General features: G+C 41.7%; 2 long non-coding RNA genes across 7 annotated transcripts in view; one reads left to right on the top strand and one right to left on the bottom strand.

Annotated features, from left to right (window-relative positions):
• LOC123628838 overlaps window positions 1-6,445 on the top strand; it is a 33,824-nt gene extending 27,379 nt beyond the window's left edge. For all 4 annotated transcript variants that reach the window (XR_006731760.1, XR_006731759.1, XR_006731758.1 and 1 more), the window contains exon 3: window positions 6,114-6,445. This is a non-coding gene — a long non-coding RNA (uncharacterized LOC123628838). The remainder of the gene's footprint in view (window positions 1-6,113) is intronic.
• The window catches only part of LOC123628839, a 48,693-nt gene that overhangs the window by 2,349 nt on the left and 23,798 nt on the right, over window positions 1-22,546 (bottom strand). Inside the window, exons 5-6 of one of the 3 annotated variants that reach the window (XR_006731762.1) lie at window positions 886-977; window positions 198-497 (exon numbers count right to left, since the gene is read on the bottom strand). This is a non-coding gene — a long non-coding RNA (uncharacterized LOC123628839). Of the gene's footprint in view, window positions 1-197; window positions 498-885; window positions 978-2,930; window positions 3,145-22,546 lie in introns of those variants that run through there. The other 2 variants (XR_006731763.1, XR_006731761.1) reach the window with 2 other exon arrangements.

The raw sequence follows: 22,546 nt of genomic DNA, 5'->3' as shown, positions 1-22,546 counted from the left end.
TTGACTTTGAAGTTGCAACTAGGTACATATTATTTCTTTTTTTATGTATTATAATTTAACTTGTTGAAGCCCAATTTCCAGGAACTGTTTATTTAAGTTAAAGTTTGCTATGTCTCTCTCTCTTAGAATTATTAGAGAGGAGGAGAATGGCCATTCCTAAGTTACTTCTTTGTAAATAAGTTAGTTTGAAAAACTACCTGTTATTATGCTGCTTATGTAATTCCAAGGATTCTTCATGGAATTATTCATTGTATTCTCCTTTCAATCTATATTGACTTATTCTTCTTATGTATCTTATTGTGAAAGTGGATGGCAGGTATACTTTACCACTGTTATCATTATTATTTTATTTTACATGATAGCCTTACAGAAGTAGCTAATTCTGAATAACCAAAGTCCATGGTGAGTTTTTTCCAGGATGCCAAAATCTTCTGACATTCATCTTGCCTTGGATTGTTGTCTAGCTGTGTTCATGTGCTTGACATTTCTTTGCAGTTCTATGAAGGAAACATACAGACAAGGCACATAGAAATGTAAACAGCTGTTAAAGAATCAGACAGTAGTACCTAGTAATAGGAGAGGGTCGTTACCACATGATGAGGGTTTATTTACAACACTGAAGGCTTTGTTTGAGGGGAGAGGCACTAGGAGAGCTTGGAAGGCCTTGTGGGTGGCATGGAATTTAGTCAGGCCTCAGTCGTCGGATGGGGTTTGATGCAGCAGAGAGGAGAGTCCAAGTAGAGGGACCATGGGGTGTAAGGAAAGTGGATAAAAAGGCAGAGAGGTCAGACTAGGAAGGCCTTGAACGCCATCGTTGACATTTTAATCCATAGGTAGAGGGGAATAGTGCTTTTTGAATAGGGAAATGGTAAAAATAGAACATACTCATTTTTTTCCCTCCCAGGCTAGACTGAATGGTCCCCTCAAATGTCTCTTGAGTCCATCTGTTCTTCCCTCTTCTGGGCTGAGTTTTCACTCTTGAGGAGATAATAGAGGAAATGAGGAAGAATCACTATTTATAGAGATATTGGGTAAAAGATACTAGTACTCAATCCAGGAAGCCCAGTGCAGAACAAATCAAAAGGATATCCACATTTAGCCATATTATAGTGAAAACTGCAGAATTTACTAGAGGGAAAGAGAAAACCTTAAATACAGACAATAGATTTTTGAAAAGACATCATTTATAAAGGTGTGGTAGTTAGACTCATGACTGACTTCTTAACTGCAGCACTGGAATTCAAATGACTGGAACAATAGCTTCAATATGTCTTGAGAGATATTAACTCTCAGCCTAGAATTACTTACCTTTCAAGTAAGAAATTGAAATAAAGGCTTTTTTAGTCAAAGTCTGAGAGAAAAGAATTTCTTAATGGTTTACATTAGGTAGAAAAAAAAATGATCCCAAATGAAAGTTCTGAAATGTAAGAATGAATAAGGAGCAAAGTTGATAAGTGTGGTTAAAATTAAAGCATGAACTATAAAATATAAAAATAACATTCAATTTGTGAAAAATAATTAGGCCAGAGCAACTGTAACACCAGCAGCAGAATATAGAAACAACAAAGGATCATTAGCAGCAGAACAGATAGTTATATGTTTATATAACAGGCTATTACACTACAATAAAAATAAACTGCCTCACACATCAATATGGATTAATTGCAAAAATGTAATGTCGAAGAAAGGAACCAAATTACAAAAGAATACTTGGAGAATCACTCCATTTCTGTAAAGCTCAAAAACCGGCAGCACAGAGCAATGTATTTTTAAGGGATGCACATACACAGGACCCAACGGTATGAAGACAAAAACGGGGAGATGGTTAACACAGAATTAAGGACACTGGCGGTGGTGGCGGGAGCCGGCAGGAGGGGCCTATCCAAGGAGCTTCTGCTCTTTCTGAGCCGAGGTGGTGGTTTCTCTGGTGTTTATTCTTCAAACTGCACATATTTTAAAATACTTCCTTGTATGAGTAATTTCTAAATGAAAAATTCTAAAGAAGGAGTAAGTGGATGGCACAGAAGCCTGTTGGGGAACATGGATGATAAACAGGGGTCAGGAGGTGGGATATGTAATGAAAGGATTGATTATCCTGCCTGGTCAGATCACTGTTGTGTTGCCAGCAGAGCTTTCCTTCTGTTCCCAGATGTGCACATCTCAGTCACATTCAGGCATGGACAGCCTATTCCACTATGTTTTAGGGAACCGGTTCATTCAGTAGTAATCATCATCATTTAAGTCAACTGTTTCTTTTTAGCTATTTCTCTTTTCTTCCACTGAAGACTTTTCTATGCCAGATTATCAAACTGAAAATGATATCCTAATTACATGGAAACTACATTATTTGAATGCTGTGTGTTTTTGAACACTTAGTACTATAGAAAGAAGTGTATTTGTTTGAGTGTTGTTGCGAGTAGAATTCTATCAAGTGTTACCAAGAGGAATTTCATACAGAATTGAAAAAGAAGGCCTAGTATTTACCATTAATTATTTTTCTCTGACAAATGGACAAAGCATATAATTTTATTGTGACCTTTTTTTTTAGTTTTTTTTATTTCAATGTATTTAGGGGGTACAAGTATTTTGGGTTACATGGATGAATTATATCATGCTGAGGTTAGGGCTTTTCAGGTACAATGTACATTATTATGATACTATTTTACAATTGAGTTTAAAATGAAAATAGAAGTTTTAAAAATGTATATGATTTAGAAAGATGTAATTTTCTAATTTTTAATTACATAATTTAATTTGAAAGAAAATCCATTCAATAAAATTAGTAGGTTATACATCATAAAGTTTGCTAATCATTGAAAGTTTGTCTTAGAGTTCTGTTAAAATAGATTGTGTACTAAGTGTTGTACAAAATAGTTAGATTTGGTTTAGGGCTAGTAAATGTATATAATAAGAAAAACATGTAACAAATATTTTCAATGGTGGAATTGAGCTTTAATGTAACATTTTGAAACATCCCATTTCATTATGAGACATTGATTAATTCCTATTCTCAACTGCTGAGGAATGGAGAAATAGAAGAGATGGGAATATTTGCCGCTGGCCAAGAGTGAGACTGGCGCTGTCACCAGTGCTGTCGGTACAAGACGCAGGCCACACAGCACAGGAAGCAGGGTCCCCATCATCCTGAAGGAAGAATAAAATTCGGTTGGCTTTTAATCCATGTGTATGCATGTGTGCACATTGTCCTCATGTGTATCAATCAGTATACACAGTATATTTTATTAGAGCTTTTGTTCCAAAAATATTTTGAGGACAATTAGAAAAGAAGATACAGAGTAAGGCTATATATATTAGAAGGGGATGAGAGGGATGAGGAAAAGAGAAATGAAATTTAGGATCTAAAATAGAGCCAGGAGGAAACCTAATACGAGAAAGTCTTCCATGAATTCCTACAGCTTGTTAAGGATGTGTCACCAATTTGCCTTTTGGTATAAAAGGGCAAGCTCAACATTTTAGTGATGGCCATAAAGCAAATTTGTTGCCCAGGTGAACCGTAGCTATTATTCACAATACTAAAACCAGAAGGAAATTTATCCTGAGGGTTTTCAGAAAGGTAACCATTTTCTAATTGATGGCAGAGCATAGCCCTGTGTCTTGAGTAGTCAAGGTTGGGCTTTCAGGTGTGATTTTGACTAAACTGTCACTGGTTGTGTGATGAAGAGTGTCCCAGGACAGTCCTCTGCTGTTGCCTGTGCTCTTTTTCCCAACTACCAAGGAAATGGACTGTACAACTTACTTTGGGAGGCCAAGGAGGGAGGATTGGTTGAGGCCAGGAGTTCAAAACCAGTCTGAGCAAGAGCGAGACCCCATCACTACTAAAATGGGCGGGGTGGGGGGAGAAAAGCCAGGTGTGGTGGCATGTGCCTGTAGTCCCAGCTACTGGAGAGCCTGAGGCAGAAGGATCACTGGAGCCTAGGAGTTTGAAGTTGCAGTGAGCTGTGGTGGTAACACTGTACTGTATCCCAGGTAACAGAGCGAGACCTTGTCTCCAAAAAAAGAAAAAAAAAGACACTTGCCCCCCAAATTTACAATATATTTAATCTTCAGATATGAAACAAGTACATTATTCTTGAACCTATGGTGAGTTTTGCATCGTTACAGAGATGATATGTCATTTTCATCAGTTGCGTCATTGTTATAGACTGGTAAGTTTTTAAAAAGTTGGTAAAACTTGGGGATAGGTCCAATTTAATTGTGTAAAAAGATTAGAGCAAGCTATAAAATGTATAATTCATCATTACTGAAATCACAACTTTGAATTAAAAATACTCTTTTTATAAAATGGAACCAATGTTAATAATGTAAGTAGTGTATCTGTCACAGTAAAAATGGTTTATTTCTCCCAAATGAAAACTCTGCCTGTTATGGAAGGGATAGTTAAAACGTCTTTACTAGCTTTAAGATAAATAAATGTTTTACCTTTCTAATTTTAATTAATGTCACTGCATAAATAAGAGGTCAAAATCTAATGTAATTATTTGCAGTGTAACCTTTGGGACAATCATAATAGAGAAACTTTTTAAAGAGAAAGTATTTCTAATGCCTTCACTATTCATGAAAGATATAATGGAAAGAAAAGGGATTTTATTGGTTAGTTAATCCCCATAAAATCTACACAATCTTCCACATATATTTTTATTTGTCTTGAGTATACACCTAAGCGTGGGAATGCTGGGTCCTACGGGAGGTAAACACTTAACTTTTTAAGACACTGCCCAACTGTTTTCCAAAGTGGTGGTTCCATTTTACATTCCTACCAGCGGTGTATGAGAGCCCCACTTTCCACCATCCTTGCTAACATGTGGAGTTGAGACTGGCTATATAATTTGCTGGGTCTGGGGCAAAATGAAAATGCCGGGCTCCCTGTTCTAAGATCATTAAGGATTTCAAGATGAAGACAGGAGAGCATGAAACAAGGCGCAGGGCCCTCCGTGCAGGGGCTCTGTGTCACGGCACAGGTCAGAGGCCCACAAAGCCAGCCCTGCGTGGCCCGCCAGTCTCTTTCTTTCAGGCACTCGGGCAGATGAGCAAGAATTCTCACTGCGGTGTAGGTCGTGTTTCCCCCACGACTAATGACATTGAGCATACTTACTTGTCTTCCGAGCATCTTTCTTTGGTGAAGTATCTAGCCAAATTTTTTGCTCATTTTGTTATTGGGTTATTCATTTTTTATTACTGAGTTTGAGACCTATTTGCATATTCTGGATACAAGTCCTTTATCAGGTACAGGCTTTGCAAATATTTCCTGCCAGTCTATGGTTGGTATTTTCACGCTAACAGTGTCTTTGGAAGAATATAAGTTTAAAATCTTGATAAAATTCTGCATGTTCTTTCAGAAAATCATGCTTCAGGTGTTATATTTAAGATGTCTTTGCCTAGCCCAAGATCACAAACATTTAAGATGTCTTTGCCTAGCCCAAGATCACAAACATTTTCTATTTTCTTCTGGAAGTTTATAGTTTTACATTTATATTTATGGCCCATTTTAAGTTACTTTTCATATATGTATGAGGTGTGGAATGAGTTTTTTTTTTTTATACATGAGTAGCCACGTTTTCCAGCACACTTTATTGAAAACACAATCCTTTTTCTACTGCATGGCCTTTGCTCATCTGTAACACATCTGTTTTCCATGCATGAGTGAGTCTAATTCTTTTCCTTTTTTTTTTTTTTTTTGAGACAGAGGCTTGTTCAGTCGCTGGGCTAGAGTGACATGGTGTCCGCCTAGCTCCCTGCAGCCTCTAGCTCCTGGGCTTGAGTGATCCTCCTGCCTCAGCCTCCTGAGCAGCTGGGACTGCAGGTGCCACCACCACACCTGGCTAATTTTTTTTTTCTATTTTTAGTAGAGACAGGGTCTCACTCTTGCTCAGGCTGGTCTCAAACTCCTGACCTCAAGTGATCCTCCCTTGGCCTCCCAGAGTGCCAGGATGGCAGGAGTGAGCCACTGCACCCGGCCGTGAGTCTGTTTCTGAACTCTCTATTTCGTTCTATTGATCTATTTGTCTGTCTTTATACCACTGTCTTGATTACCACAGCTTTATTAAAATTGAGTGGTATTAGTCTTCGAACTTTGTTCTTTTTTTTTTTTCCAGAGGACTTATTCTACGTCATTTGCATGTCCACATGAGTATTAGAATCAGCTTGACAATTTCTACAACAGAGAACACTTTGATGTTGACTGGGCTTGTGCTGAATCTGCAGATCAATGTGATCAGAACTGATGTCTGAGTGTTTTTCTGACCTGCGAAGAAGGTGTATCTTTCCCTTTGCTGAGTTCTCCTTTATTTTTACTCTGCAATGCTTACAGTTTTTATAGTACAGGTCTTTTGTAGTTTTGTCAGATTGACCTGTAAATATTTCTCTTTAAATGCTATTGTAAATGGTATCATTTTTAATTTAAATTTCCAATCATTCATTGCTAGTGTACTCAAATAAAATTTATTTCTGTATGTTTGTCTTATATCCCAGTAGTCCCCAACGTTTTTGGCACCAGGGATCGGTTTCACGGAAGACAATTTTTCCACAGACCAGGTGAGGGGGGAAAGGTTTGGGGATGATTCAAGTGCATCACATTCATTGTTCAGTCAAACCTCTGCTAATGGTAATCTGCATTTGCAGCCGCTCCCCAGCGCTAGCATCACGGCCTCAGCTCCACCTCAGATCATCGGCATTAGATTCTCATAAGGAGCCACAACCTAGGTCCCTCCCACGCAGTTTACAGTCGGGTTCGAGATTCTATGAGAATCTAATGCCACCAGTGGTATGACAACAGGTGGAGCCCAGGTGGCAATGTGAGTGATGGCTTCCTCCACAGCAAACGTTCCAAGAGACAGACAGTGGAAGCTGCTGGTTTCATGAGTCCTGGGCCTGGAAGCCGGCACCATGTCATTTCCACCATGTTCCATTCACCAAAGACGTCCTGTATGTTTTCTCTTCATCTCATCAGCTCTTTTTGCTCTGTTTTCTTTTATGACTTCTTTTGCATTGAGTACTTTTTCATTCTTATTTCCTTTGAGGCCCATTAGCTATAACTTTTAGCTTTAGGGCATGGTTTCTCAACCTTACATTTTGGGTTGGACAGTTCTTTGTGTGGGCACCTGTCCTGTGTAGCATAGGATATGAAACAATACCGTTGGTTTCTACCTTCCAGTGATATGACACCACTTTCTGTGCTGCCTAAGAGCCATACAGCATGCTCCACACTTCCATGGCTTCCCCTCGGGTCTCTATGCTACTGTCACACATGTTACTTACACATGTTATACACCCCAATTTCATTATTGTTATTTTTTTTTAAACAGTCAATTATCTTTAAAAGATGTTTTAAAAAGAACAAAAGTCACATACTACCCATTTGGTTACCATGGCCAGATCTCTAAACATAATCTCATCTGGTATCATTTTTCTCCTGCCTAAAGTCTGTCTAACATTTCTTGCATTTTAAGAGTCTGTTGCTGATTGATTGATTCTTTCAGTTTTTGTGTATCTTAGAAAGTACTTCACTTTAAACCTATTTTTCTTGTGATACAATTTGCCACTGTAACCATTTGTAAGTGTAGTTCACTGGCATTAAGTAAATTCACAATGCTGTACAACCATCATTATATATTTCCAATTTTCTCATCATACCAACCGGAAGATCTGTAAACATTAGGCAATAACTCCCATTTCCGCCTTCCTCAGCCCCGGGTAACCTCTAACATACTTTGTCTCTATGAATCTGCCTATGCTAGATATTTCACAGAAGTGGAATCATATGGTATTTGTCCTTTTCTGGGTAGAGGGATTCTGGTTTTTATGGCTGGCTTCAGGGAGGGATTGGTACAATAGGCAGGCAGACAAAGAAAGGTCAGAACGTTTTTGCTCCTGAAGCCTTCCTTTTAAGCTAAGTTTTCTGAATCCCGTATCAACATAAGATCATTTGAGTGTAAACTGAGAAAGAGGAAAAAAAAATAAACTCTCAGCGCCAGTCCTCAGCACCTCAAATAATAACAAAGTAGTAGCATGCTTTTTCCGTGAGGATCAAGATTAAGCTATCTGGAAAACAATCCAAATGGTCTCAGAACAATTTTTTTTTTGGGGGGGGTGTACACTTGACTACACACGATATTTATAAAGAGTAAGACTGTTTTAAGATCCTCTGGATAGTAATCTTCATTGACTTTTCATCTTAAAATAAATTACTACACAAAAATTAATTCAGAAACTTTTTACCCAGGCACAAACTTTGTTACAGCCACGTAACGTACACATAACCGGCTCGCTTGTAAAGACTGGGACAAAAATGGACGAGACCATGGGAAAACTGAAGCTTTCAATTTCAGCTCTTCTAACCACAACTTCTAGGACAACTCTGAGTCCCTGACAGTCCCGTTAACATTACATGACAGTGCGTTTAGAAACACCTTCTGTATACCTCCCTATAGACACTGAAAACGTGGACTCTATCTGCCGTTAGGGTTAAAACACCAAAACCGATATATTTTCATACACCTTTGATGAATAACTGGCATCGGGATCACCACGCAGCCTTTCCATTGTAAATGCCATAAACAATGAGTTATCTGGACATCAGCAGAAAAACTTAGCAGGGTTTAGAGTAGCCACAAAAGGAGAGAGAGAAATAGCTCCAGACACTTCAACTCTACAGCGCGGTAGGTCGACCGCTTCAGCTCTGAATTTTCCTGGATGTAACTTGCCCTTTCGTAAAAACTTATGCACAAGCATTAGCTGTAACCAGCTGGAGCCCTAGCAGCACCTGGCATGCCTTCCACTCTTTTCATTTCCAGAACTACTTGCAAAGTAGAGGCACCACACACAAACTGTGGTGCCCCATGGGGGTCATTCTCCCTTGTCTTTCCTCCATTTTAAAGGATGTCCCATTTCTTTCTTTAAAAGCAGCAACCGAACTGTAACACGGGGTTTGGTGTCATGGATCAGAGTGTGCTGCTTGTGGGTGGGGCTCCTCAAGGTCTCACCACTGAGTCGCTCCCACCCTCTCAGGTGTCTCAGGTTTCTCTCTCCGAGATCTAGTACCTCCAAGAGGGCTCCAAATGCTGAGTGATCAGCTCCTATATGCGTTTCCTGGACGAGCCTTCTTTAAATTAATGTGTGTGGGCATTCCCTGTGGGGCCACTCCCACCTCGGGGAATTGCCCCAGGCAACTCCCACCAGGGACCCCGGTCGCCCGGGGCTGCCAAGGCTGGGAGGAGTGAGGTTGCCCCTTCTCTTCGGAGCTGAGGAACTCAGTCTCTCATTTATCTACTAACAAGACAGTTCAGTTTCCTCTTTCAAAAATGCACAGCAAAGCCAATTGAGATTCATTTTAGGATAAAAAGACAAGGGAAAAGACCCTTTAGGATGCACCTCCAAATCTAAGTTAGGATCCCAAACAACAATTCCTAGGAAAAGAACCAGCTTAGAGTAAACCAAGACCATCGACCAAAAACGGCGCTCGGGACGACCTACCAGTCCCACCAGAGAAGCTCGGAGTCGGAGGGCCCAAAGGGGCCGTGCCCGTACCCGGCACCGAGGTCGGGCTGCTGCTTCAGTGGTCCTGAGTCTTCCCCGAGCCCCACGCCTGGGCCTCAATCTCGTCAACGGAAAAGAAGCCGAACTCCGTAACGTAATATGAAAGAGATTTAATCTGAGCCAAATTTGAGGCTCATGACCCCGAGCCACACCCAAGACGCCTTGAGCAAGTGGACTCGCTGTGGCTGGTATGTTATACTTTGGTTTTGTACATTTCAAGGAGACACGGGTCACAGTTAAAGTCATAAATCAATACGTGGGAGGCACAGATTGCTTTGGCCTGAAGAGGTGGGCCATCTCGAAGTGGGCGGGGCCTCGCAGGTTATAGGCAGCGGCGGTGGTGTCTGGGGGAGTGAGCCTCAAAATTTTATTTTACTTCACAAGTCCCCCCCTTTTAGCCAAGATATGTCAGAGAGATGGCATCTAGGGCCAAACTTCTGTGACCTTTAACTTTTATATCCACTTAATTTTTAATGACCACTGACATATTGAAGTTTAGTTTCAAAGACCAGTGAATTAGACAAAACCATCTTTTCACAAAATACTTATATCTTATGATGTTTTCATTAAAAAATTTGGTATGGAATTATTTTTCTTTCATCTACAAGGTTTTTTCCTTGTTTTTTTGTTTTTTTGTTTTTTTTTCAGACAGAGTATCGCTCTATTGTCCGGCTAGAGTGCGTACCATGGCGTCAGCCTAGCTCACAGCAACCTCAAACTCCTGGCCTTAAGCAATCCTACTGCCTTAGCCTCCCGAGGAGCTGGGACTACAGGCATGCACCACCATGCCCGGCTAATTTTTTCTACATATCTCTTTAGTTGGCCAGATAATTTCTTTCTATTTTTAGTAGAGACAGGGCCTCGCTCTTGCTCAGGCTGGTCTCGAACTCCTGACCTCGAGCGATCCACTCGCCTCGGACTCCCAGAGTGCTAGGATTACAGGCGTGAGCCACCACTCCCGGCGTCATCTACAAGTTTTAATTACATACATACACAGATGATCACGTCAACTCTTAGTAAAACCTAGGCAGACAAGGCAAAGTCAGAACATTTTTGCTCCTGAAGCCTTCGTTTTAAGTTTTCTGAATGCCACATCAACATAAGATCACCTGGGTGTAGACTGAGAGAGAGAGACAGAGAGAGAGGGGAAAAAAAAAAAAACTCTTAGCGCCAGTCCTCAGTACCTCAAACAACGATACAAAATAGTAGCATGCTTCTTCCATGAGAATCAAGATTAAGCTGAATGAAAAACAATCTAAATGGTCTCAGAAAAAAATTTTTTGGGGGGGGGCTGTACAGTTGAGTACACGCAGTATTTATAAAGGGTAAGACTGTTTTGAGAATCTCTGGATTGTAATCTTGATTCACTTTTCATCTTAAAATAAATTACTACACAAAAATTAATAATTTAGAAACTTTTTACCCAGGCAGAAACTTTGTTACAGCCACGTCACGTACACATAACTGGCTCGCTTGTAAAGAGCGGGACAAAAATGAAGGAGACCAAGGGAAAACTGAAGCTTTCAATTTAAGCTCTTCTAACCACAACTTCTAGGACAACTCTGAGTCCCTGACGGTCCAGTTAACATTACATGATAGTGCGTTTAGAAACACCTTCTGTGTACTTCTCTATAGACACTGAATCCGTGGAGGTAAACTCTATCTGTCCTTAGCGTTAAAAGACCAAAACTGAAATATTTTCATACATTTTTGACCAATAACTGGCATCAGGTCTCCAGGGAGCCTTTCAATTGTAAATGTCGTAAACAATGAGTTACCTGGACATCAGCAGAAACAGTTAGCAGGGTTTAGAGTACCAGAAAAGAAGAGAGAGAAACACCTCCAGACACTTCAACTCCATAGGCGCTAGGTCGACCGTTTCAGCTCTGAATTTTCCTGGATGTCATTTGCCGTTTCGTAAAAACTTGTGCACAAGCATTAGCTGTAACCAGCTGGAGCCCTAGCAGCACCTGGCATGCCTTCGAATCTTTTCATTTCCAGAACTACTTGCAAGTAGAGGCACCACACACCAACTGCGGTGCCCCATGGGGGTCATTCTCCCTTGTCTTTCCTCCATTTTAAAGGATGTCCCATTTTTTCTTTAAAAGAAGCAACCAAACTGTAACACGGGGTTTGGTGTCGTGGATCAGAGTGTGCTGCTTGTGGGTGGGGCTCCTCAAGGTCTCGCCGCTGAGTCGCTCCCACCCTCTGAGGTGTCTCAGGTTTCTCTCTCGGAGGTCTAGTACCTCCGAGAGGGCTCCAAACGCCGAATGATCAGCTCTTATACGCGTTTCCTGGAGGAGCCTTCTTTAAATTAACCTGTGTGAGTGGGTTCCCTATGGGGCCACTCACGCCTCGGGGAATCACCCCAGGCAACTCCCACCCGGGACTTCGGTCGCCCGGGTCTCCCAAGGCTGGGAGGAGTGAGGTTGCCCCTTCTCTTCGGAGCTGAGGAACTCAGTCTCTCATTTATCTACCAAGACAGTTCAGTTTCCTCTTTCAAAAATGCACAGCAAAGCCAATTGAGATTCATTTTAGGATAAAAAGACAAGGGAAAAGACCCTTTAGGATGCACCTCCAAATCAAAGTTAGGATCCCAAACAACAATTCCTAGGAAAACAACCAGCTCAGAGTAAACCAAGACCATCAACCAAAAACGGCACTTGGGACGACCGACCAGTTTCACCAATGGAGAAGCTCATAGATGGAGGGTCCAAAGGGGCCGTGCCGGTACCTAGCGCTCAGTTCGGGCTGCTCCTTTGGTGGTCCTGAGTCTTCCACGCCTGGGCCTCAATCTCATCAGTGGAAAAGGAACTGAACTCCGTAACATAATTTCAAAGAGATTTAATCTGAGCCAAATTTGAGGCTCATGACCCCGAGCCACGCCCAAGAAGGCTTGAGCAAGTGGACTTGCTGTGGCTGCTATGTTATAGTTTGGTTTTGTACATTTCAGGGAGACACGGGTCATAGGTAAAGTCATAAATCAATATGTGAGAGGCACAAAGTGCTTTGGCCCGAAGAGCTGGGCCATCTCGAAGGGGGCGGGGGCTCACAGGTTACAGGTGGCGGCAGCGGTGTGTGTGTCAGGTGGGTGAGCCTCAAAATTTTATTTTAGTTCACAAGTCCCCCCTTTTTGCCAAGATATGTCAGAGAGATGGCATCTATGGCCAAACTTTTATGACCTTTAACTTTTATATCCACTTAATTTTTAATGACCACTGACATATTGAAGTTTAGTTTCAAAGATCGGTGAATTAGACAAAATCATCTTTTCACAAAATACTTATATCTTATGATATTTTCATTAAAAAATTTGGTATGGAATTATTTTCCTTTCATCTACAATTTTAATTACATAGGAAGTTAAAGTAACTTGGAAGTGTTAGTCGCCCATTTTACTGGCATTCCTAAATACAAAGGTAACAAGGTATAAGCCTTAAACTTATGTTTAAGAACCAATGTTGTAGTATTTTACCTTATAAACGATCCAAACATTTTATGATTATCTCTTTTACTTTAAGATTTTCAATGATAGGAAAATTTTATTCATTTGTATTTACCTACTTTATCTAATCTATTCATTTACCTTAGCAGTTTATTTAGATTTCAGCTATTCGTTTAAGTTACTTTTGTGGTTGCCATTTTTGTACCCTGTAAATTACATCTATAACAGGGAACAGGGATTAAAATATAGTTTAAGTTATTGGCTTTTCAATCTTAAACTCATAAATCTTACCGAGAAAAGCAAGTAAGTGCTTCAGTAAGTCTTAGTAAACAAATATGACATCATTATTAAATGTTATAAACGTAGTAGACGTTTTAGAACATCCCATTAGTTCGTTAGATCCTTCCAAAACGTGACATCCCAAAACAGAATTTATTGACATCACAGGGATCAAAGTGTCTCTGGTCCCCAAAGTCTGGAAGCAAAGGCCCCCAAAAGGTCCCCGTGAAGACCTGTTCAGAATTTACTGCCATGAAGGTTACTAGGAGAAAGGATTAAAACTTAGGCCTGGACACCTTCAGAACAAACACTCAAAGGTGCAGGGGAAACCGTCCATTATTTATGTTTAAAGCATGGCCAGTGCAGTAGAAATGACTGGCCCAAAAGGGGGTGCGCTCATTCTAACAGGCAGAGTGGCAGAACCAGCAAGGCTCTTACATTTAGATTCTGCTTGGCCTCTCTCCAGTGTGCCTTCCTCCCTTCTGGGCTGCAGGGCGACAAGGCCCTTTCTGGCACGGGGTTTTACGGTAAAACAAAGTAAGAACAAAGCAGGTCAGATAATTACTTCATGGCCATTTTACGTAGACTAACTTGGGTTTTGAGGCTAGCTTTCAGAAAAAAATGGGGTTCTGGGCTGTACGACCTGCCTTGGGTAGAGGGATTCTGATATTTATGGCCGGCTTCGGGGAGGGATTGGTCCAAGAGACAGGCAGACTAGGCAAAGTCAGAACATTTTTGCTCCTGAAGCCTTCGTTTTAAGTTAAGTTTTCTGAATCCCATATCAACAAAAGATCACCTGAGTGTAGACTGAGAGAGAGACAGAGTGAGAGGAAAAAAAAAAATTCTCAGCGCTAGTCCTCAGCACCTCAAACAATGATATAAATTAGTAGCATGCTTTTTCTGTGAGGATCAAGATTAAGCTGTCTGGAAAACAATCTAAATGATCTCAGAACAATTTTTTTTGGTGCGGAGGGGCTGTACACTTGAGTACACACAGCATTTATAAAGCGTAAGACTGTTTTGAGATTGTCTGGCTTGTAATCTTCATTAACTTTTCATCTTAAAATAAACTACTACACAAAAATGAATAATCTAGAAACTTTTTACCCAGGCACAAACTTTGTTAAACCCACGTAACGTACACATAACTGGCTCGCTTGTAAAGAGCGGGACAAAAATGGACGAGACCAAGAGAAAACTGAAGCTTTCAATTTAAGCTCTTCTAACCACAACTTCTAGGACAACTCTGAGTTCCTGACGGTCCAGTTAACATTACGTGACAGTGCGTTTAGAAACACCTTCTGTGTTCCTCTCTATAGACACTGAATCCATGGAGGTAAACTCTATCTGCCATTTGGGTTAAAACACCAAAATGGAAATATTTACATACACCTTTGACCAATAACTGGCATCAGGATCTCCAGGCAGCCTTTCCATTGTAAATGCCGTAAACAATCAGTTACCTGGACATCAATAGAAACAGTTAGCCGGGTTTAGAGTAGCCAGAAAGGAAGAGAGAGAAATAGCTCAAGACACTTCAACTCTATAGCACGGTAGGTCGACCGTTTCAACACTGAATTTTCCTGGATGTAATTTGCCCTTTCCTAAAAACTTGTGCACAAGCATTAGCTGTAACCAGCTGGCGCCCTAGCAACACCTGGCATGCCTTCGAATCTTTTCATTTCCGGAACTACTTGCAAGTAGAGGCACCACACACCAACTGCGGTGCCCCATGGGGGTCATTCTCCCTTGTCTTTCCTCGATTTTAAAGGATGTCCCATTTTTTCTTTCAAAGAAGCAACCGAACTGTAACACGGGGTTTGGTGTCGTGGATCAGAGTGTGCTGCTTGTGGGTGGGGCTCCTCAAGGTCTCACCACTGAGTCGCTCCCACACTCTCAGGTGTCTCAGGTTTCTCTCTCGGAGGTCTAGTACCTCTGAGAGGGCTCCAAACGCCGAGTGATCAGCTCTTATACGCGTTTCCTGGAGGAGCCTTCTTTTAATTATCATGTGTGGGGGTTCCCTATGGGGCCACTCGCGCCTCGGGGAATCGCCCCAGGCAACTCCCACCCGGAACCCCGGTCGCCCGGGGCTGCCAAGGCTGGGAGGAGTGAGGTTGCCCCTTCTCTTCGGAGCTGAGGAACTCAGTCTCTCATTCATCTACCAACAAGACAGTTCAGTTTCCTCTTTGAAAAATGCACAGCAAAGCCAATTGAGATTCATTTTAGGATAAAAAGACAAGGGAAAAGACCCTTTAGGATGCACCTCCAAATCAAAGTTAGGATCCCAAACAACAATTTCTAGGAAAACAACCAGCTCAGAGTAAAACAGGACCGTCCACGAAAAATGGCGCTCGGGATGACCCAGCAGTCCCACTGGAGGAGAAGCTCAGAGTCAGAGGGCCCAAAGGGGCTGTGCCGGAACCGGGCGCCGAGTTCGGGCTGCTCCTTGGGTGGTCCTGAGTCTTCCCGGAGCCCCACGCCCGGGCATCGACCTCTTCAACGGAAAAGAAACCGAACTCCGTAACATAATTTCAAAGAGATTTAATCTGAGCCAAATTTGAGGCTCATGACCCCGAGCCACGCCCAAGAAGCCTTGAGCAAGTGGACTTGCTGTGGCTGCTATGTTATAGTTTGGTTTTGTACATTTCAGGGAGACACGGGTCACAGGTAAAGTACTAAATCAATACGTGGAAGGCACACAGTGGTTTGGCCCAAAGAGGTGGGCCAGCTCAAAGGGGGCGGGGGCTCACAGGTTACAGGTGGCGGCAGCGGTGTGTGTGTCAGGTGGGTGAGCCTCAAAATTTTATTTTAGTTCACAAGTCCCCCCTTTTTGCCAAGATATGTCAGAGAGATGGCATCTATGGCCAAACTTTTATGACCTTTAACTTTTATATCCACTTAATTTTTAATGACCACTGACATATTGAAGTTTAGTTTCAAAGATCGGTGAATTAGACAAAATCATCTTTTCACAAAATACTTATATCTTATGATATTTTCATTAAAAAATATGGGATGGAATTATTTTCCTTTCATCTACAAGTTTTAATGACATACATATAGAGATGATCACGTCAACTCTTAGAAAAAGGTACGAAGTTAAAGTAACTTTGAAGTGTTAGTCGCCCATTTTACTGGCATTCCTAAATACAAAGGTAACAAGGTATAAGCCTTAAACTTATGTTTAAGAACCAATGTTGTAGTATTTTACCTTATAAACGATCCAAACATTTTATGATTATCTCTTTTAGCTTAACATAATGACTTCAAGATTTTCAATGATAGGAAAATTTTATTCATTTGTATTTACCTACTTTATCTTATCTATTCATTTACCTTAGCAGTTTACTTAGATTCCAGCTATTCGTTTAAGTTACTATTCTGTTTGCCAATTTTGTACCCTGCAAATTAGATCTGTAACACAGAACAGGGATTAAAATATAGTTTAAGTTATTGGCTTTTCAATCTTAAACTCGTAAATCTTACCGAGAAAAGCAAGTAAGTGCTTCAGTAAGACTTAGTAAACAAATATGACATCACTTTTAAATGTTATAAATGTAGTAGATGTTTCAGAACATACCATCAGTTCGTTAAAACCTTCCAAAACGTCACGTCCCAAAACAGAATTTATTGACATCACAGGGATCAAAGTGTCTGAGGCCCCCAAAGTCTGGGAGCAAAGGCCCCCAAAAGGTCACTGTGAAGACCTGTTGAGAATTTACTGCCGTGAAGGTTACTAGGAGAAAGGATTAAAACTTATGCATGGACACCTTCAGAACGAAAACTCAAAGGTGCAGGGGGAAACTGTCCATTATTTATGTTTAAAGCATGGCCAGTGCAGTAGAAATGACTGGCCCAAAAGGGGGTGCGCTCATTCTAACAGGCAGAGTGGCAGAACCAGCAAGGCTCTTACATTTAGATTCTGCTTGGCCTCTCTCCACTGTGCCTTCCTCCCTTCTGGGCTGCAGGGTGGCAAGGCCCTTTCTTGCACGGGGTTTAACGGTAAAACAAAGTAAGAACCAAGCAGGTTAGATAATTACTTCATGGCCATTTTACATAGACTAAGTTTGGGTTTTGAGGCTAGCTTTCAGAAAGAAAGGGGTTCTGGGCTGTACGACCTGCCTTGGGTAGAGGGATTCTGGTTTTTCTGGCCAGCTTCAGGGAGGGATTGGTACAAGAGGCAGGCAGACAAGGCAAGGTCAGAACATTTTTGCTCCTGAACCCTTCGTTTTAAGTTAAGTTTTCTGAATCCCACATCAACAAAAGATCACCTGAGTGTAGACTCAGAAAGAGAGTGAGAGAGGGAGACAGAGAGAGAGGAAAAAAAAAAAAAACTCTCAGCGCCAGTCCTCAGCACCTCAAACAATGATACAAGTAGTACCATGCTTTTTCCATGAGGATGAAGATTAAGCTGTCTGGAAAACAATCTAAATAGTCTCAGGACAATTTTTTTTTTGAGGGGGGTGTACACTTGAGTACACGCAATACTTATAATGAGTAAGACTGTTTTGACGTTCTCTGGATTACCATCATCATTCACTATTCTTCTTAAAATAAATTACTACACAAAAATTAATAACTTAGAAACTTTTTCCCCAGGCACCAACTTTGTTACAGCTACATAATGTACACATAACCGGATCGCTTGTAAAGAGTGGGACAAAAATGTATGAGACCAAGGGAAAACTGAAGCTTTCCATTTAAGTTCTTCTAACCACAACTTCTAGGAAAAGTCTGAGTCACTGACAGTCACAGTGCGTTTAGAAACACCTTCTGTGTACCTCTCTCTAGACACTGAATCCGTGGAGGTAAACTCTATCAATCTGCCGTTAGAGTTAAAAGACCAAAACCAAAATATTTACATACACCTTTGACCAATAACTGCCATCAGGATCTCCAGGTAGCCTTTCCATTGTAAATGCCTTAAAAAATGACTTATCTGGACATCAACAGAAAAAGTTAGCAGGGTTTAGTGTAGCCAGAAAAGAAAAGAAATAGCTCAAGACACTTCAACTCTATAGCACGGTAGGTCGACCGTTTCAGCTCTGAATAATCCTGGATGTAATTTGCCCTTTCTTAAAAACCTGTGCACAAGCGTTAGCTGTAACCAGCTGGAGCCCTAGCAACACCTGGCACGCCTTCCACTCTTTTCATCTCCAGAACTACTTGCAAGTAGAGGTACCACACACCAACTGCGGTGCCCCATGGGGGTCATTCTCCATTATCTTTCCTCCATTTTAAAGGATGTCCCTTGTTTTCTTTAAAAGAAGCAACCGAACTGTAACACGGGGTTTGGTGTCGTGGATCAGAGTGTGCTGCTTGTGGGTGGCGCTCCTCAAGGTCTCGCCGCTGAGTCGCTCCCACCCTCTTAGGTGTCTCAGGTTTCTCTCTCAGAGGCCTAGTACCTCCGAGAGGGCTCCAAACGCCGAGTGATCAGCTCTTATATGCGTTTCCTGGACGAGCCTTCTTTAAATTAATGTGTGGGGGGGTTCCCTATGGGGCCACTCGCGCCTCGGGGAATCGCCCCAGGCAACTCCCACCAGGGACCCCGGTCGCCCGGGGCTGCCAAGGCTGGGAGGAGAGAGGTTGCCCCTTCTCTTCGGAGCTGAGGAACTCAGTCTCTCATTTATCTACCAACAAGACACTTCAGTTTCCTCTTTGAAAAATGCACAGCAAAGCCAATTGAGATTAATTTTAGGATAAAAAGACAAGGGAGAAGACTCTTTAGGATGCACCTCCAAATCTAAGTTAGGATCCCAAACAATTATTCCTAGGAAAAGAACCCGCTCAGAGTAAACCAAGACCATCTACCAAAAATGGTGCTCGGGACGACCCACCAGTCCCACCACAGGAGAAGCTCGGAGTCGGAGGGCCCCAAGGGGCTGTGCCAATACCCGGCGCCGAGTTCGGGCTGCTCCTTCGGTGGTCCTGAGTCTTCCCTGAGCCCCACGCCCAAGCGTCAATCTCCTCAATGGAAAAGAAACCGAACTCCGTAACATAATTTGAAAGAGATTTAATCTGAGCCAAATTTGAGGCTCATGACCCCGACCCACGCCCAAGAGGCCTTGAGCAAGTGGACTCGCTGTGGCTGGTATGTTATACTTTGGTTTTGTACATTTCAGGGAGACAGGGGTCATAGGTAAAGTCATAAATCAATACGTGGGAGGCACACATCGGTTTGGCCCGAAGAGGTGGGCCATCTCGAAGCGGGCGGGGGCTCACAGATTATAGGCGGTGGCAATGGTGTGTGTGTGGGGGGAGGTGAGCCTCAAAATTTTATTTTAGTTCACAGGGCCTCCCTTTTGGCCAAGATATGTCAGAGAGACAGCATCAATGGCCAAACTTTTATGACCTTTAATTTTTATATCCACTTAATTTTTAATGGACATTGACATATTGAAGTTTAGTTTCAAAGACCAGTGAATTAGACAAAATCATCTTTTCACAAAATACTTATATCTTATGATACTTTCATTAAAAAATTTGGTATGGAATTATTTTCCTTTCATCTACAAGTTTTAGTTACATACATATACAGACGATCACGTCAACTCTTAGAAAAACCTAGGAAGTTAAAGTAACTTTGAAGTGTTAGTAGCCCATTTTATTGGCATTCCTAAATACAAAGATAACAAGGTATAAGCTTTAAACTTACATTTAAGAACCAATATTGTACTATTTTACCTTATAAACGATCCAAACATTTTATGATTATCTCTTTTAACTTAATGTATTGACTTTAAGATTTTCAATTATACGAATATTTTATTCATTTGTATTTACCTACTTTATCTTATCTATTCATTTACCTTAGCAGTTTACTTAAGTTACTTTTCTGTTTGCCATTTTTGTACCCTGTAAATTGGATCTGTAACAGGGAACAGGGATTAAAATATAGTTTAAGTTATTGGCTTTTCAATCAATCTTAAACTCGTTTAAGTCTTACCGAGAAAAGCAAGTAAGTCCTTCAGTAAGACTTAGTAAACAAATATGACATCACTTTTAAATGTTATAAACGTAGTAGACGTTTTAGAACATGGCATTAGTTCGTTAGATCCTTCCAAAACGTCACATCCCCAAACAATGTATTGACATCACACGGATCAAAGTGTCTCTGGTCCCCAAAGTCTGGGAGCAAAGGCCCCCAAAAGGTCCCCGTGAAGACCTGTTGAGAATTTACTGCCGTGAAGGTTACTAGGAGAAAGGATTAAAACTTACGCATGGACACATTCAGAATGAACACTCAAAGGTGCAGGGGAAACTGTCCATTATTTATCTTTAGAGCATGGACAGTGCAGTAGAAATGACTGGCCCAAAAGAAGGTGCGCTCACTCTAACAGGCCGAGTAGCAGAACCCGCAAGGCTTTTACATTCAGATTCTGCTTGGCCTCTCTCCGGTGTTCCTTCCTGCCTTCTGGGCTGTGGGCAGCAAGGCCCTTTCTGGCATGGGGTTTTACAGTAAAACAAAGTAATAACAAAGCAGGACAGATAATTACTTCATGGCTATTTTACATAGACTAAGTTTGGGTTTTAAGGCTAGCTTTCAGAAAAAAATGGGGTTCTGGGCTGTACGACCTGCCTTGGGTAGAGGCATTCTGGTTTTTATGGCCGGATTCAGGAAGGGATTGGTATAAGAGGCAGGCAGACAAGGCAAGGTCAGAACGTTTTTGCTTCTGAAGCCTCCGTTTTAAGTTTTCTGAATCCCATATCAACATAAGATCACCTGAGTGTAGACTGAGAGAGAGAGAGAGAGAGAGAGAGAGAGAGAGAGGGGAAAAAAAAAAAAAAAACCACTCTCAGAGCCAGTCCTCAGCACCTCAAACAATGATACAAAGTAGTACCATATTTTTTCCGTGAGGATCAAGATTAAGCTGTATGGAAAACAATCTAAATGGTCTCAGAACAAATTTTTTCGGAGGGGGGCTGTACACTTGAGTACACACGATATTTATAAAGAGTAAGACTGTTTTGAGATCCTCTGGATTGTAATCATCATTCACTTTTCATGTTAAAATAAATTACTACACAAAAATTAATAATTCAGAAACTTTTTCCCCAGGCACAAACTTTGTTACAGACACATAATGTACACATAACCCGCTCGCTTGTAAAGAGTGGGACAAAAATGCACAAGACCAAGGGAAAACTGAAGCTTTCAATTTAAGCTCTTCTAACCACAACTTCTAGGACAACCCTGAGTCCCTGACAGTCCGGTTAACATTACATGACAGTGCATTTAGAAACACCTTCTGTGTACCTCTCTATAGACACTGAATCCGTGGAGGTAAACTCTTTCTGCCGTTAGGGTTAAAAGACCAAAACCGAAATATTTTCATACAGCTTTGACCAATAACTGGCATCAGTTATTGGACCAATAACTGGTAGCCTTTCAATTGTAAATGCCCTAAACAGTGAGTTATCTGGACATCCACAGAAAAAGTTAGCAGGGTTTAGTGTAGCCAGAAAACAAGATAGACAAATATCTCGAGATACTTCAACTCTATAGCGCGGTAGGTCGACCGTTTCAGCTCTGAATAATCCTGGATGTAATTTGCCCTTTCCTAAAAACTTGTGCACAAGCATTAGCTGTAACCAGCTGGACCCCTAGCAACACCTGGCATGCCGCCTTCCACTCTTTTCATCTCCAGAACTACTTGCAAGTAGAGGTACCACACACCAACTGCTGTGCCCCATGGGGGTCATTCTCCCCTGTCTTTCCTTGATTTTAAAGGATGTCCCATTTTTTCCTTCAAAGAAGCAACCGAACTGTAACACGGGGTTTGGTGTCCTGGATCGGAGTGTGCTGCTTGTGGGTGGGGCTCCTCAAGGTCTCACCACTGAGTCGCTCCCACCCTCTTAGGTGTCTCAGGTTTCTCTCTCAGAGGCCTAGTACCTCCGAGAGGGCTCCAAACGCCGAGTGATCAGCTCTTATATGCGTTTCCTGGACGAGCCTTCTTTAAATTAACGTGTGGGGGGGTTCCCTATGGGGCCACTCGCGCCTCGGGGAATCGCCCCAGGCAACTCCCACCTGGGACCCCGGTCGCCCGGGGCTGCCAAGGCTGGGAGGAGAGAGGTTGCCCCTTCTCTTCGGAGCTGAGGAACTCAGTCTCTCATTTATCTACCAACAAGACAGTTCAGTTTCCTCTTTGAAAAATGCACAGCAAAGCCAATTGAGATTCATTTTAGCATAAAAAGACAAGGGAGAAAACCCTTTAGGATGCACCTCCAAATCTAAGTTAGGATCCCAAACAACAATTCCTAGGAAAAGAA

The sequence above is a fragment of the Lemur catta genome, chromosome X (assembly GCF_020740605.2).
Source record: "Lemur catta isolate mLemCat1 chromosome X, mLemCat1.pri, whole genome shotgun sequence".
Lineage (NCBI taxonomy): Eukaryota > Metazoa > Chordata > Mammalia > Primates > Lemuridae > Lemur > Lemur catta.
Note: the sequence above shows the minus strand (reverse complement) of the source record. Positions and strands in the feature narration are given on the sequence as shown.